General features: G+C 45.7%; 1 pseudogene; it reads right to left on the reverse strand.

Moving 5' to 3' along the window:
- The window catches only part of LOC141097713 (indolethylamine N-methyltransferase-like), a 72,568-nt pseudogene extending 66,970 nt beyond the window's left edge, over positions 1 to 5,598 (reverse strand).
- Positions 5,599 to 15,216: the final 9,618 nt, after the last annotated feature.

Consider the following 15,216-nt stretch of genomic DNA (forward strand, 5'->3'; position numbering starts at 1 on the left):
CAGCTCTAAACCTAATGGACTTGGATTTTGCTAAACGTTGTGGATTTCCTATGACACCTCTGCAGACGCCTATCCCTTTGAGGGGGATTGATGCTACTCCTTTGGCTAAAGATAAACCTCAGTTTTGGACCCAGGTGGTGATGCGGGTCGCCCCAGACCATCAGGAAAATTGCAGATTTTTGGTGTTGCATAATCTGCATGATACCATTGCTCTGGGGTTTCCCTGGTTACAAATCCATAATCCAGTTCTGGATTGGAAATCTTTGTCTGTGGTGAGTTGGGGTTGTCGGTGTGCCCTTAGTGATGCTCATGTTTTCTCCACCTCTCCCCAGTCACATGATGTTGCTGACTATTTGGCTGACTTTTATGATGTATTTAGTGAGAATGAGTCTGCGTCTTTGCCTCCTCATAGGAGTTATGACTGTGCTATTGAGCTGAACCTGGGGTGTAAATTCCCCAAGGGTCGGCTTTTCAATTTATCTGTACCCGAGCACGAGGCTATGCGATCCTATATTAAGGAGGCATTGGAGAAGGGTCATATTAGACCATCCTCTTCACCCTTAGGTGCTGGGTTTTTTTTTGTAGCCAAAAAGGATGGATCATTAAGACCTTGTATTGATTATCGTGCCATCAACAAGATTACTGTTAAATATCAGTATCCGTTACCCCTGATTTCGGATCTATTCTCTAGAGTTAAAGGTGCTTGCTGGTTTACCAAGCTTGACCTCAGGGGGGCGTATAATCTTATTCGCATTAAGCATGGGGTTGAATGGAAGACAGCGTTTAATACTCCGGAGGGACATTTTGAGTACCTGGTGATGCCTTTTGGGCTCACTAATGCCCCTTCTGTCTTCCAGTGCTTCATGAACGATATTTTCCGAGATTTTGTGGATAACTTTTTGATTATCTATCTGGATGATATTTTGATCTTCTCCAAGGATTGGGATTCTCATGTGGAACATGTTCGGACTGTGTTCCGGATCTTGAGGGAGAATTCCTTGTATGTCAAGGGATCTAAATGCCTTTTTGGGGTACAGAGGATTTCATTTTTGGGATTTATTTTGTCTCCGTCAACTATTGAAATGGATCCAGTCAAGGTACAGGCCATTTATGATTGGGTTCAGCCCACTTCTTTGAAGGCCCTCCAGAAGTTTTTGGGTTTTGCTAATTTTTATCGGAAATTTATAGCAAAATTTTCTAGTATTGCCAAGCCATTGACTGATTTGACTAAGAAGGGTGCTGATGTGTTAAATTGGTCTCCGGAGGCTGTTTCTTCCTTTCAGGAGTTGAAGCGAAGATTCACCTCCGCCCCGGTTTTGCGGCAACCTGATGTCTCACTTCCGTTCCAGGTAGAGGTGGATGCTTCTGAGATTGGTGCAGGAGCTGTTTTGTCCCAAAAGGATCCTGTAACATCTAAAATGAATCCCTGCGCTTTCTTTTCCCGAAAGTTCTCTCCATCTGAATGTAACTACGACGTGGGGAATCGGGAACTGTTGGCCATGAAATGGGCATTTGAGGAGTGGAGACATTGGTTGGAGGGAGCTAAGCATCAAGTCGTGGTCCTCACCGACCACAAGAATTTGACTTATCTAGAGTCGGCTAAGCGCTTGAACCCTAGACAGGCTAGGTGGGCCTTGTTTTTTACACGTTTTGATTTTGTGGTTTCTTTTCTTCCTGGAACTAAGAATGTCAAGGCAGACGCACTCTCTAGGAGTTTCTTTGCTGATTCTCCTGTGGTGACCAAACCTGCTACCATCTTAGGCGAAGGGGTAGTTCTTTCTGCCATCTCGCCCGGTTTGAGACGTGCTCTGGAAGAATTCCAGAGAGACAAGCCTGAGCGTTGTCCCAGTGGAAAGTTGTATGTTCCTGACCAGTGGAAGAAGAGAGTGATGTCTGAAGTTCATTGCTCTGCTTTGGCTGGTCATCCAGGTATTTTTGGTACTAGAGATCTTGTGAGTCGGTCTTTTTGGTGGCCTCCCTTGTCTCGTGATGTCAGGAATTTTGTGCAGTCCTGTGGGACGTGCTCCCGGTCTAAATCATGCTCCCGCTCTAGTGGGTTGTTGATGCCTTTGCCTGTCCCCAAGAGGCCATGGACCCATATTTCAATGGATTTCATCTCCGATATGCCTGTCTCTCAAAGGATGACTGTTATTTGGGTGATTTGTGATAGGTTCTTTAAGATGGTTCATCTTGTACCACTCCCTAAGTTGCCGTCTTCCTCTGAGTTGGTGCCCCTGTTTTTGCAACAGGTGGTTCGCTTGCACGGGATTCCTGAGAACATTGTGTCTGACAGAGGAGTTCAGTTTGTGTCTAGATTTTGGAGAACTTTCTGTTCCAAGCTGGGAATTCAGTTGTCCTTCTCCTCTGCCTTTCACCCTCAGACCAATGGGCAGACAGAGAGAACAAACCAGACCTTGGAGTCATATTTGAGATGTTTTATTTCCGCTGATCAGGATGATTGGGTTTCATTTTTACCCTTGGCCGAATTTGCTTTAAACAACAGAGCTAGTTCTGCCACTTTGATGTCACTTTTTTTTGTAAATTTGGGTTTCATCCTCGATTTTCTTCAGGGCAGGTGGAGCCGTCTGCCTGCCCAGGGGTTGACACTGTGGTGGAGAGAATGCACCAGATCTGGGACCAAGTGGTGGATAAGTTCTCTCTCTCCCAGGAAAAGGCCCAGCGGTTTTCCAACCGACATAGGACCATTGGTCCCCAGTTTAAGGTTGGTGATTTGGTGTGGTTATCATCAAAAAATATTGCTATGAAGGTGGCTTCTCCTAAGTTTAAGCCTAGATTTACTGGACCTTACAAGATTTTGGAGATTATTAATCCGGTCTCTTTTCATTTGGCTCTTCCTGTCACATTTAAAATCCATAATGTATTTCATAAGTCCTTGTTGAAGAGATTTGTTGAACCTGTTGTTCCGGGAGTGGCACCTCCAGACCCTGTATTGGTTGAAGGTAACATTGAATATGAGGTAGAGAAAGTACTGGATTCTCGTCTGGCTAGACGGAGACTCCAGTATTTGGTTAAGTGGAAGGGTTATGGTCAGGAGGATAATTCCTGGGTCTCTGCCTCTGATGTTCATGCTAAAAGACTGGTGCGTGCCTTTCATCAGGCACACCCTGATCGCCCTGGTGGCGTGGTTAAGGGTTCGGTGACCCCTCCTCCAGGGGGAGGTACTGTTGTGAGTTCATTTTCCCCTGCATCACTGAGGCCCGAGGAACTCCCTCTTCTGGTAAGGAGAGGTAGTGAGTCTGATTATCAGACACCTGAGATTAATGATGATGACTGGCTGAGTGGAGTCACAGACTGGATATAAGGCTGCATACGCCCATTCTCCCTGCGGGTGATTTCTCTGTGGTATCCTTGGAGTCCAGTCTGAATTCCTGCTCTGCTAAAGCTAAGTTTTCTTCCTTGCTTTTTGCATTTGTGCCTTGCTTTGTTTTTTCTGGATTTCAGCCATCCCCTGCTGGGGTGAACTGAACTCCTTAGCTCTGTCTCCTGAAAATACCAGAGTGCTGATTTAGTTTTGAAGCTTAGTTGCTTCAGGGTCTTTTTCCATTTCAGCTTGCTGGCCTATGTTTTTGATAGGGTTTTTTGCCGATTAAAGACAGCAGCTTTCCTTTCCTTTTCTGTTCAGATTAGATTGGGCCCCAACGTTTGCTCAGCCTATCTTTCTATCTGTGTCAGTGTTTTTTCATCTTGCTTCACCGTCATTATATGTTGGGGGCTGCCTTTTACTTTGGGGTCTGCTCTGGGGCAGTTTAGATTTCCCCTTTCTATCTTTAGGCTATATAGTCCTCCGGCTGTGTTCGAGGGGTCTAGGGCACCGTAGGTACCCCCCACGGCTACTGCTAGTTGTGTTCATAGGTTCAGGGGTCTGCAATCGGATAGTTGTCAGCTCCTCTGGTTTTCTGGACGTAGCTTCTATTTTTGGGTCTGCCTCCTACGGTCACTCAATCATAACACATTAGACAGGTGCACCCTGATTCCATAAGAACCAGGGAGTTCTGGCGCCGCAGCCCCCTATGCATACAGCCAGGAAGCATACAGAGAGCAGGCACGAAGGAAGAGGCACACAGCATGGAGCCGGCAGCAGACAGAACTCACAGCATGGCCTGAAGCAGTGAGTAAGTTGGTGTGTGGGGATGGGAGGCCATGCAGTGATGTTGGCAGAAGCAAGCGGGAAAAACGCACGTCAGGGCTCAGGGGTTCACCACCACGGTCTCATATTCCACTCCTCGTTATCTAAGTGAGTAACTTTGCTGTGATTTTTTTCATATTGGTCCTAATGGGGATTTGATATATTTTTTCACTATCTGCTGGGCATTATAAGGTGGGAAATAGAATGGATCATTGTTTAGGGACATTATTTAAGGGGATATATACAGTCAATTCGAAATGTTTTTGGGCACTAATTGAATCATAAAACTGCTATTGTTCCCCACATTGAATTTTGGATTCCCTAATTGCGATGATTTAATGATTTTTTTCCTGTCTAATATATACTTATATGTGCAGCTATTTTTTTATTCCTCATTTATTAATTAGATTGTACCAGTGGTTGGTGTCCCCTTTATTTTGGGGTATATTTATAGTGATCATGCTGAAGTAGCATTTTATGGATTTTTTAGCGTTTGAATAAATAAAAATAATTTTTAACAGTATATGGTTCTGTTCTTCTTAGTGATAGTTTATATAGCTGTTCTATGGATGTATAAAGAACTCAAAGCATGGCCTGGAGCAGTGAGTAAGTTGGTGTGATGCCGGCAGGGTTGTTACAGCAACTGTGTGCTTGTTCATGCAATTTTCTCAGGCTCTCTATAGAAACATATGGAGAAAAAAAGGAACAAAAAAATGGAGCAATTCAACAGAATCTTTAGACACACAGTGGACAGGAGTTTTCATGAAACCACATCTACTTTGGACATTTTATTCCATGTTAATATGTAGCGTAAGTGCTGCCTACCAAAACAGTGAAAAGTAAAAAAAAAAACAGAAAAAACAAAAACAAAACTATAAGTTCAAATCACTACCCTTTTCCCCATTAGAAATAAAGTTAATAAAATAAATACATAATGTATATGTGGTATCGCCACATACAATTGCTTATTTTCATCTCTACTTTTGACTTATGAAGTAAAAATGAAAACAAAGGTTACTTTCTCCAGTGTTCTGAAAATTCCAGACAGGAAACAATTACTCTACTAACCCCAGAGATCTTATACTATTCATCATATGGGATGAACACAGTCTTGCTCTGCTTCCTTTGCATGATATGAGTTGGGCTTTGAACTACCCCCCCTCTGATCTCCAAAGCCACTTAAAATCAAATTTTCCTTATTTTTATCTTGTTAAAACGATCTAAAAAGAACAATTAAGATACCTACCTTCTGTAAATGTGTTTGTAAGATTTTCAATGGGAAATATCAAGGAATCCTCACGATCGACCTTATCAGGGTTATCTGACACGTAACTCTCCAAATGTTGTCTTGAATCAAACTCATCTTCACGGTAGAGCTTATAGGTGCTGGAATCCATCGTCTAATCTTGTATCATAGGCAGAGTGACTGCTTCACTGGTGTTCAATGTCTTTATATCATCACCAGGAATACATTTACAAAGCATGTTAGTAACAATTATGTTTACCTATCATATCACGAGGCCTTCTCTTTATAGAGTCATGCGGTCCTGTATTCACATGATGATTAAAATATAGCAAAAGCAAGAAGAAACAATGTGTAACCTATGAAGTACCAGACTTTCGGGATTACACACAATTTTTGAGTTTGCTTTTTGCTATTGAAAAATCAATACTATTTTGTCCATGATTGCACATGCCCTGTGACAAAACCTGGCAAAACATAATACAGGATGCTTCACCATCATAGTGTTTGAATGGAAATTCAGACTAAAACTTTGCATTTTTGATTGTTTTGCTGACTACTTGCAGTGCTGGTTGAAGGCGCTCATGTCAGGCGCTTCCATGAGGTCCAAGTCCATAGTGTGCCGGTGGCGGAGTAACACACAAGGTTGCTTCCTCCATCTCCTTCTGCCAACCACGGACAATAAGGACGGGATCTTTATCCTCTTCATCTCCTGACTGTTGTGTATCCATCAGCTCTAAATCCTCATCCTCCTCAATTTATTCCTTTGCTCCTGCACCTTCAATAACCATTTGTCTGGTAACACACCATGAGCCCCCCTCGATCACAGCAATCCACTCTCCCATGGCTCCCACCTGCGAGACAAAAGTCCCGAACTTAGAGATATTGTTATCCTTTCCGCATCCTCCTCAGCTTCCATGCCTTCCTCTGGGACCACCAGCTCCTCACGCAGACTATTCAAAGTGTGCTCCAGCCTGTAGATGACTAGAATAGCGATGCTGATGATGGCATCGTCAGCGTTAACCATCTTAGTAGCCATATCAAAACTGTGCAGAAGGGTGCAGAGGTCCTTCACCTGTGCCCACTAAGCAAGTGTGATTTCCACCACGTCCACACTGCGTTGGCCCAGGCTATGCAAAAGGACATGCCGCACCTGGACTCGTCACTGCTGCCACAGTTGCTGCAACATGTGCAGAGTGGAATTCCACTGTGTCAGCACATCGCATATCATCCGGTTAACAGGTAGGCTGAAAGCCCTCTGTAGTGATGCAAGTCGATGACCTGCGGCGTGTGAATAGTGGAAGTGAGCACGCAGAGACCGTGCATTCTGCAGCAGCACAACTAGGCCAGGATAGTGGCGGAGAAATTGCTGTACCACCAGGTTGAGGGCCTGAGCCATGCATGTGTGATGTTGCCCCAGCATAGGGACTCCACCAGGTTTGCACCATTATCGTACATGGCCTTCACTGGCTCCAGGTTTAGTGGAGACAGCCATTGCTTCAACTTGGCCTGGATAACTGTCAACAACTCTTGAGCTGTGTGACTGTGCTCTCCAAGGCATATTAATTTAAACATTGGCTGATTTAGTTGAGCCCTGGCTCTTTCTGCACTTTTGGAATGCATATCTAATTAAGGGAGACTTTGAGGTCACAGGTGGAGGAGGTATAAGCAGTGGAGGAAGTGTTAGATATAGAGGTTTGTCCCACAAGCCTTGGGAATTCCAAGAGTTATCGAGTAGCCCCTTGACCGCCTGCAACCACAGCCACCAGAGTCACCCAGTGCCCACTCAGTGAGATGTAACAACCTTACCCATATTTTCTCATCCATGTGTCAGTGGTGAAATGCACCCTGTCAGACACAGATATTTGAAGGGAAATGGTGATGTTGTTATCTGCGACATGCTGGTGAAGCACAGGCACAGTTTTATTAGAAAATTAATGGTGACTAGGTTACTGGTGCTAGAAGGCTGCGAAGGCCATAAACTTTCTGAAACTATCTGTATCCACCACGCGGAAAGGCAGTATTTTTATGGTCAACAGATTGGAGATGGTGGACTTCAAGCTCTTAGCTTTGCCATGTGTAGGAGGAAACATTCTTTTATGTGAACACAACTACGGGACCGAAGGCTGGCTGTTGTGCTGAGAGAGGGTGGAATACGGTGAACAGGACAAACTGTAAGACTGTGAGTGAGGTGCTGGCAGAGATGTAATGTTGGATTGAGAAGATGTAAATACTTATGTCTATTAGTCCCAGCAGAAAAGCAAACAGATGAACGGCAAACTAGGGCACACAAATCACCACATTAACAGACAGACCTGGACCCATAGAAGCGAGTAATCGCAAAATGGCTGTTGTCTGGCACCTCCCTCCCCCAGCATTCCTCTAGCGTCCTGCATGTCCATAAACCTGTCGATGGAATTTATGTGAAATAAAAGACGCAGTTTTTCAATTCAACTGGTGAGTGCTGCATTTTTTCTTCTTCGACTATACAGTAAATACTTATGTCTCCCAAAAAATTGAGAAAAGTATACAAGAAGTGATACCTTTATTGGCTAACCACAGAAATTATATTTGAAAGCTTTCAAGGCTCAGAAATCCCCTTCATCAGGCTACTACTGAGAAGAGATGGCAACATTTATATAGGAATTATACAAGGACATGAGATGATGCTTGCAAGAGATAGGCCAAGGAAATCAAATTAAGGTTTTCATTATACATGTAGATGAAGTGGAAGTGTTCTATTAGACATCTGAAGATCTTCCTGTACAGGTGTGAACTTGAAGTGTTCTGTTAGACATCCGGAGACCTTTTTGTGGAGGTGTGAACTTTGTCCATGTAATGAGTCATGAATCCAGGTGTCAAGCTGAGTTCTAAATATGTTTCAATCTCTAACAATAGGACTCAGTTTGACACCTGGATTCATGACTCATTACATTTCACATAGCCTTAAGCGAAGTTATTGACACCAGTTTACTGTTAACTTTAAGTTCACACTGGGCCTTTTTGCTGTGTGTTTTTTCTACTGCAAAATCTGATTTGTTGCCAGGAAAAAAGCTGAAGCAAAAAAGCAGGTTTAGGTGCATTTTTCGTTGCGGTTTTGGTGTGGTATTTTGGTGCATTTTTCGTTGCGTTTTTTTGGTGCGTTTTTTTGGGCTAAATTGTGTCTCTTTGAGAATGCTAATAAAGTTGAGTTGCTGTCCATGACTTTACTTAAGCAAAATGCCGCATGCCGTGTTTTTGTTGCGCTTTTTTAATGCTAATTTTCAGCTGCTTTTTAGGGTATGTTCACACTGGGTCTTTTTTCTGCGTTTTTTAATGCTAATTTTCAGATGCTTTTACAGTACCAGGTTGAAAAACGCTACAAAACCACTGAAAGAAGTGACTTGCTCTATGTCCAAAAAAAGCAGCAAAGCACAAAATTCTGATGACAAAAAAACCAAAGTGTGTGCATGAGATTTCTGAAATCTCATAGGCTTTGCTGGTACTGTAAAACCCAACTGAAAATTAGCATAAAAAATGCAGCAAAAAAGCAGGTATCGTGAACAGCAAAGCATCTTTATTAGCATGCACAAAGAGACACAAGTTAGCCCGAAAAAATGCACCAAAACCACATCGAAAAACGCACCAAAAATGCACCTAAACCTGCATTTTTGCCGCAGCTTCTTTCCTGCCAAGAAATCAGGTTTTGCTGCTGAAAAAAAATGCACAGATCCATATAACAGCCCCTACATATATAGTTTGCTCATTAGTTATAAGTGTCACTTCCTTGAAGCAGTCTATATACTTATATTTTTGTGTACCTCATGAAAATCTTTGAGGGACAAAAATTAATTGAAGTGACAAACAAACATATTTAAAATAATGAAATTTATTAATTCATCAAAAAAAGTTTTTTTGTTTTTTAATACAGGAACATATGGTACTGGATAAAGGAAGCTGTTTAAGAAGTCCATACAAATAATTTTTCTTGGCAGTCAATTTACAATTTGATTATGACAATTTTTATAAAAGACTTGGCTAAATATCATTGAAAGTGCAAATGCAAAAAAAGTAAATTTTTTTATGTAAACATAATCTCAATTAAAAGTGCATAAATGCATATAAAGTGCCGTTATTGTATCCACTAAGAGGATATAACAATAATAATCAGTGATGTGCGAAGGTACTCGCCACTACTCGTTACTCGCCCGAGTATCACTGTACTTGGTGTGATCGGAGAGCAGCGAGCATTTCCGGGATTACTGGGCGGGAACTCGAGTCTCCACCCTGCATTTTTCGCGGTCTTTAGAGACCCAATCACGATGCAGGGATTGTCTGCCAGGCACTGTAACGCTGCAGCCATCTTTGTTGTGGTCTTGTAGTGATTGACTGGCCGCACAGCATCATCAGGGGTATAAGAGACCGGACGCCGCCCTGCTCGGCGCATTTAGCTCTGGATTGAGATAGTGTAGGGAGAGCTGCTGCCGAGATAGTCAGTAGAGTTGAGCGACTTTTGTTTTTTTAGGGTCGAGTTTCGTTTCGTGAAACCCGACTTTTCCAAAAGTCGGGTCGAGCAAGATCGGCCGACTATAGGGAAAAGTCGGGGTCGTCCCGAAACACGAAACCCAATGTAAGCCAATGGGGAATAAAAGTCGGCAGTGAGAGGAGGACAGGAAACACACCTACAGTGCCCATTTGAATGCCAAAAGCATCAATTCTTCTTACTTAAGCTTGTCAACCTTAATTAACTTCATAATACAAGTTACGCACTGAAAAATGGGGGTTATTTGGCTAAAGTTGTGGGGGGGTAGGGCTGGCTCCAGGTTTTCATGTGCCCTGGGCGAAAGAGCGCCCCTTTAACACATACCACAACTCATCATGCTCCGATACGGCAGAGAAATAGCGGTATAGTACATTGAAAAATACTTCACTTTTTACATCTCATGACAAGGCCCATCTATTTCTCCATACAGAATCATTGGTCCCATATAATGTTTGAAACAGTATATGATGAGCTCCACATAATGCTACAGTATATGTTGGTCCCCATGGATGAAGCTCCACTGTCTTATGGGCCCAAATAATGCTCCAAACATAATGGGCCCCATTTCTAATGCTCTAGTGTATAATGGGCCCTGTAAATGCTTCTCCAGTGTCTGATGTCCACCTTTGGAATGTTCCAGTGTATGGTGGGCCCCATCTACCATTCTCCAGAATATAGTGCTCCCCAAAAATTGCTGTCCCAACATTGAAAACAATGAAATAAGTCTCCTCGCTAGGGAATCCCTGTACTAGTCTGGACTCCTCGTCGTCCCCATCTTCCATCTCACTGCACAGTATTTCAACCTTGCAAGTGCTGTGATCCTGAGCAAGCAGGGGGGGCCCACTCGTTGGCGACGGCACTGGCACAGGGCCCCTGATAGTACGGTGGTGTGTCTGATGGCGGGTGGGCCAAACCTGCACTTTCATCTGCAGCTTCCTCTTTGTCACCGTGTTAGATGGAACTGTATATGGGAAGGGTAACCTGAGTTTCATCAGGGTCAGATTCAGGCCGTGTAGCGTGTGAGGGGAATGTAGTGGTCTGGGTCAATGTACCAGCAGATTCATCGAGCAGTGGCTGGGCATCAGTGCACTTGTGTCGCCCCCAGGAGTACGGTCGCCACAGTGGCATTACCTTCCTCCTAGGGAGTGTGATGTCATGCTTGGGAGCAACAAAGGATCTCTCTAGCAGGTTAACTGATTGGGCGGCGTTATTCCCACGAGTCATGACCCTCCAAACAGCGTTCATGAAGGCAAAGTGTTTGTTTTACGTGGGCAGTATGGTTGCAAAGCTGAACCTTAAAGGAATGTCCAGAAGGGCACCACCAGGAGTGGAGCCTACGGTTTAATTCGACTCCACCTGGGAAACCTCAACCATGCCAGCTACAGAAAAGATGCACACATTGCAAGCTTAATTCCGTTAACGAATGAGACTCCGTCATGCCCCGCGGTCCGAGTCCGGCTTACTAGAGGGACACGTGAGGCTCTGGCACATGAGATTGGCCAACAACTCGTGTGTCATGCCCTTACATGTCCGTGGCTGCATGTGCGCTACACTGAAAAGGCCAGCGTTTGTCGTTTACAGGTGCAGATAACCCGCTGAACAAAGTTAGTGATGGGGATCTGTGATTACAATTATTACCCACGAACGATGATTTCCCAGTAAGTGCAGGTCAACCGCAGTTCCGGAATTAGGCCTAACCGTCATTCCTGAAAAAATGAAAAACTTACGTGTGCAAACCACAGGTGCTGTAGCTTGCTTAACAGCTCGCCAGCCGTTCTCAGGCCCAGTATGGATTACACGTGATTGCACAAAGGTGAGAAAGGGTACCGTATCCCCGGATAACATGTATGGATAGCATAGTGTACACATTCAAAATATATGTCTATACATCAGGAAGCAGGCTCAGACGGTGTCAGGCACAGTATGGATTTGACGGCCCAGACTACACAGCGGAGGAGCAGGGAGAGGTAAAGATTGCAAATGCTGGGGCCCTGCCCAAACCAGGGGGGCCCACTCGTGGGCGTCGGTACTGGCACTGGGCCCCTCATAGTACGGCGGTGTGTCTGACGGTGGGTGTGCACCACCACCGTTAGAGACACTTGATCGCACTATGAGGGACCCTGTGCCAGTGCTCGCGCCCAAGAGTCGGCCTACCCACCTGTCCAGGGCAACGGCACTCGCACGGTGTCGTGCGCTAGTTGGTGACCCCAGCCATGGGGTGGGGAGGCAGCACAGTTAGGGAGTTTTAGAAAGTGGCATATGTTGATGTTGGACATTCAGCTGATGCAAAAGGCGAAATAGGTCAAGTCCCAGGAAGAGGTGGACCAAAGCATGCCATTTTTCTGTCACCCTATGTGTCATCAGGGGAAGGTGGGACAAAATCCTTGGAAACCCATGCATGGCTCATTTTAATGAAGGTTAGATCATCCACATTTTGGGTTGACAGACGGGTCCTTTTTTCTGTCAGGATTGATCCAGCTGCACTGAAGACTCTTTCCGATAGCACGCTTGCAGCTGGGCAAGCGAGCTCCTGTAAGGCATATTGTGCCAATTCAGGCCAGGTGTCCAGTTTAGCGGCCCAATAGTCAAAGGGGAATGACCTGTGTGGGAGAACATCGATATGGGAGGAAAAGCAGTTTGTAACCATAGTTGACAACTGCTGTCTCCTGTCACTTTCCATCGATGCAGTATTACCAGTTGTGTGAGCGGTACTTGAAAAATCAGTCCACAACATTGTCATGAAACCCCTGTCTCCAACGCCACTTCTGCTGTGTGCACCACGAACACCTCTGCCAAGCTGCCCCCGGCCCGTACGGCTCGTGTGAGAACCATCACCGCTGCTGTGTGCTGGGAATGCCTCAAGCAACCGATTTACCAGAGTTGCTTGTTTATTAGCCAATATTAGGTCAAGGTTCTCCTGTGGCATGATGTTTTGTAATTTGCCTTTATAGCATGGATCCAGGATGCTGGCCAACCAGTAGTCGTCATCGTTCATCATTTTGGCAATGCGGGGGTCCCTTTTTAGGATCTGCAAGGCATAATCTGACATGTGGGCCAATGTTCCCGGTGTCAATGATGCACTGCGAGTGCTGGTTGGAGGAGCACTTTCTGGCAAATCCACATCCCTCCAGTCACGCACAAACCCTGTACCAGACCTTGCCACGCCAACATTTTCACTTGCCCCACGAGATGCATCCTCCTCCCCTAAGTAATCATCCCCATCATCATCCTCCTCTTCTTCCTCCACCTCGTCCAGGAGGTCCCTGAGCAGACAATGGGTGAATGTCATCAAGGATTCCCTCCTCGTCAACATTGGCTGCAGACGCCTGCTCCTTAAGGTGCGTCAACGTTTGCATGAGCAGACGCATAAGTGGGATGCTCATGCTTAGGATGGCGTCGTCTGTGCTTACCAGCCGTGTGCATTCCTCAAAACACTGAAGGACTTTACAGAGGTCTTTCAGCTTCGACCACTGCACACCTGTCAACTCCATGTCTGCACTCAAAGTGCCTGGCCATGTATCCTCACACAAATGCATTATGGCCTGCCTCTGCTCGCACAGCCGCTCAACCATGTGCAGGGTGGAGTTCCACCTTGTTGCAATGTCGATAATGAGGCGGTGGTTGGGAAGGTGGAGCAATCGCTGCAGCTTCTGCATACGAATGGAGTGTACAGGTGACCGGCGGATGTGAGCGCACAGTCTTCGCACCTTCTGGAGCAGGGCTGTTAACTCCGGATAATTTTTGAGGAAGCACTGCACCACCAGGTTCAAGGTGTGAGCCAAGCAAGGTATGTGGCTGAGTTTTGAAAGGGCTATGGCTGCCACAAAATTACGGCTGCTATCACTAACTACCTTGCCTGCCTCAAGATGTATACTGCCCAGCCATGACTCAGTTTGTCGCTGAAAGTACTCGGCCAGCACCTCCGTGGTGTATCTGTCGCCCAAACACATCATCTGCAACACAGCCTGCTGACTCTTTCCACTAGCTGCTCGATAGGGGGACACCTCGTGTGCAACAGTGGCAGCTGCACATGGAGTGCTCGTACGACTGCGCTCTGTGGACGAGCTTTCGCTTCTGGAGGAGGAGGAGGAGGGTCGAACGCCTACAGCCAACTGTTTACTATACCATGGGCTAGGCAGCACTGTCCCACCACCGCTGTCCCCTGTGGACCCTGCATCCACCACATTAACCCAGTGCGCAGTGATGGACACGTAACGGCCCTGGCCATGCCGACTGGACCATGCATCAGTTGTGAGGTGCACCTTTCCACTCACTGACTGCTTGAGTGCATGGACAATGCGGTCTTTCACATGATAGTGGAGGGCTGGGATGGCTTTGCGAGAGAAGTGGCGACTGGGTAGGTCATAGCGTGGTACTGCATAGGCCATGAGTTCGCGGAAAGCTGCGCTTTCCACCAACCGATAGGGCATCATCTCAAACGAGATTAGTTTGGCAATGTGGGCGTTCAAACCCAGTGTACGCAGATGAGAGACTGAGTACTTTCTTGACCTACTCATAGCGTCTGGGAGGGTGAGCTGGACTTTAGAGCTGCATATGGTGGAAGTAGCGGTGGACAGGGCGGACTGAGAGAGGGTTGATGATGGTGATGGACTTGGTGTTCTTTCTGATGGCCTAGATTCAGTATTTCGTTGATCTAACAGTGGGATTCCCTGACTGTGGCCTTGCAACGACACCTCAACATTTGCTGCTGTGCTGACTGGTGGGCTTACAGGGGGGGAAACAATGTAGCATTGCTGACTACCTTCTTTGTGATCAGTTGCACATGTGGTACTTGAAGTTTGGTGTTGTGTCCACGCTTGCAAGTGCATGCTGGTTAAATGTCTAAGCATGCAACTGGTATTCAAATTTTTCAGATTTTTCCCTCGGCTAAAGGTCTTTGCGCACTTCTTACAGATAAACTTGGCCTGATCATGAGGATTTTGTTCAAAAAAGTGCCACACTGCACTCTTCCTACTTTGGCAGACATTTTGCGGCCTAGCACGCTGTGATCTTTTGACCCTCTGGACAAGCTGTCCAGCAACTCTTTTGATTTTTGGAACCTGTCTTTGGAGTGCTCCGTGCCTGCCAGATAACAGCTGTTGCGATGTCGATGTCTGCTGTGGATGCTCCTCATCTGAGCTATTGGAAGCAGCACCCTCTTCCCCCAATGGATGCCAATCTGGGTCAACAACTGGGTCATCCATCACCTCCTCTTCAATGTCATGTGCACCTTCCTCTGTGTCACCGTGTATGGTGGTATAGTGTGCGGGAAGGGGCACCTGAGTCTCATCAGGGTCAGAATCT

Source organism: Dendrobates tinctorius, unplaced genomic scaffold (genome assembly GCF_039654945.1).
Source record: "Dendrobates tinctorius isolate UK_male_01 unplaced genomic scaffold, ASM3965494v1 ptg000086l, whole genome shotgun sequence".
In the NCBI taxonomy this organism is placed as follows: Eukaryota; Metazoa; Chordata; class Amphibia; order Anura; family Dendrobatidae; genus Dendrobates; species Dendrobates tinctorius.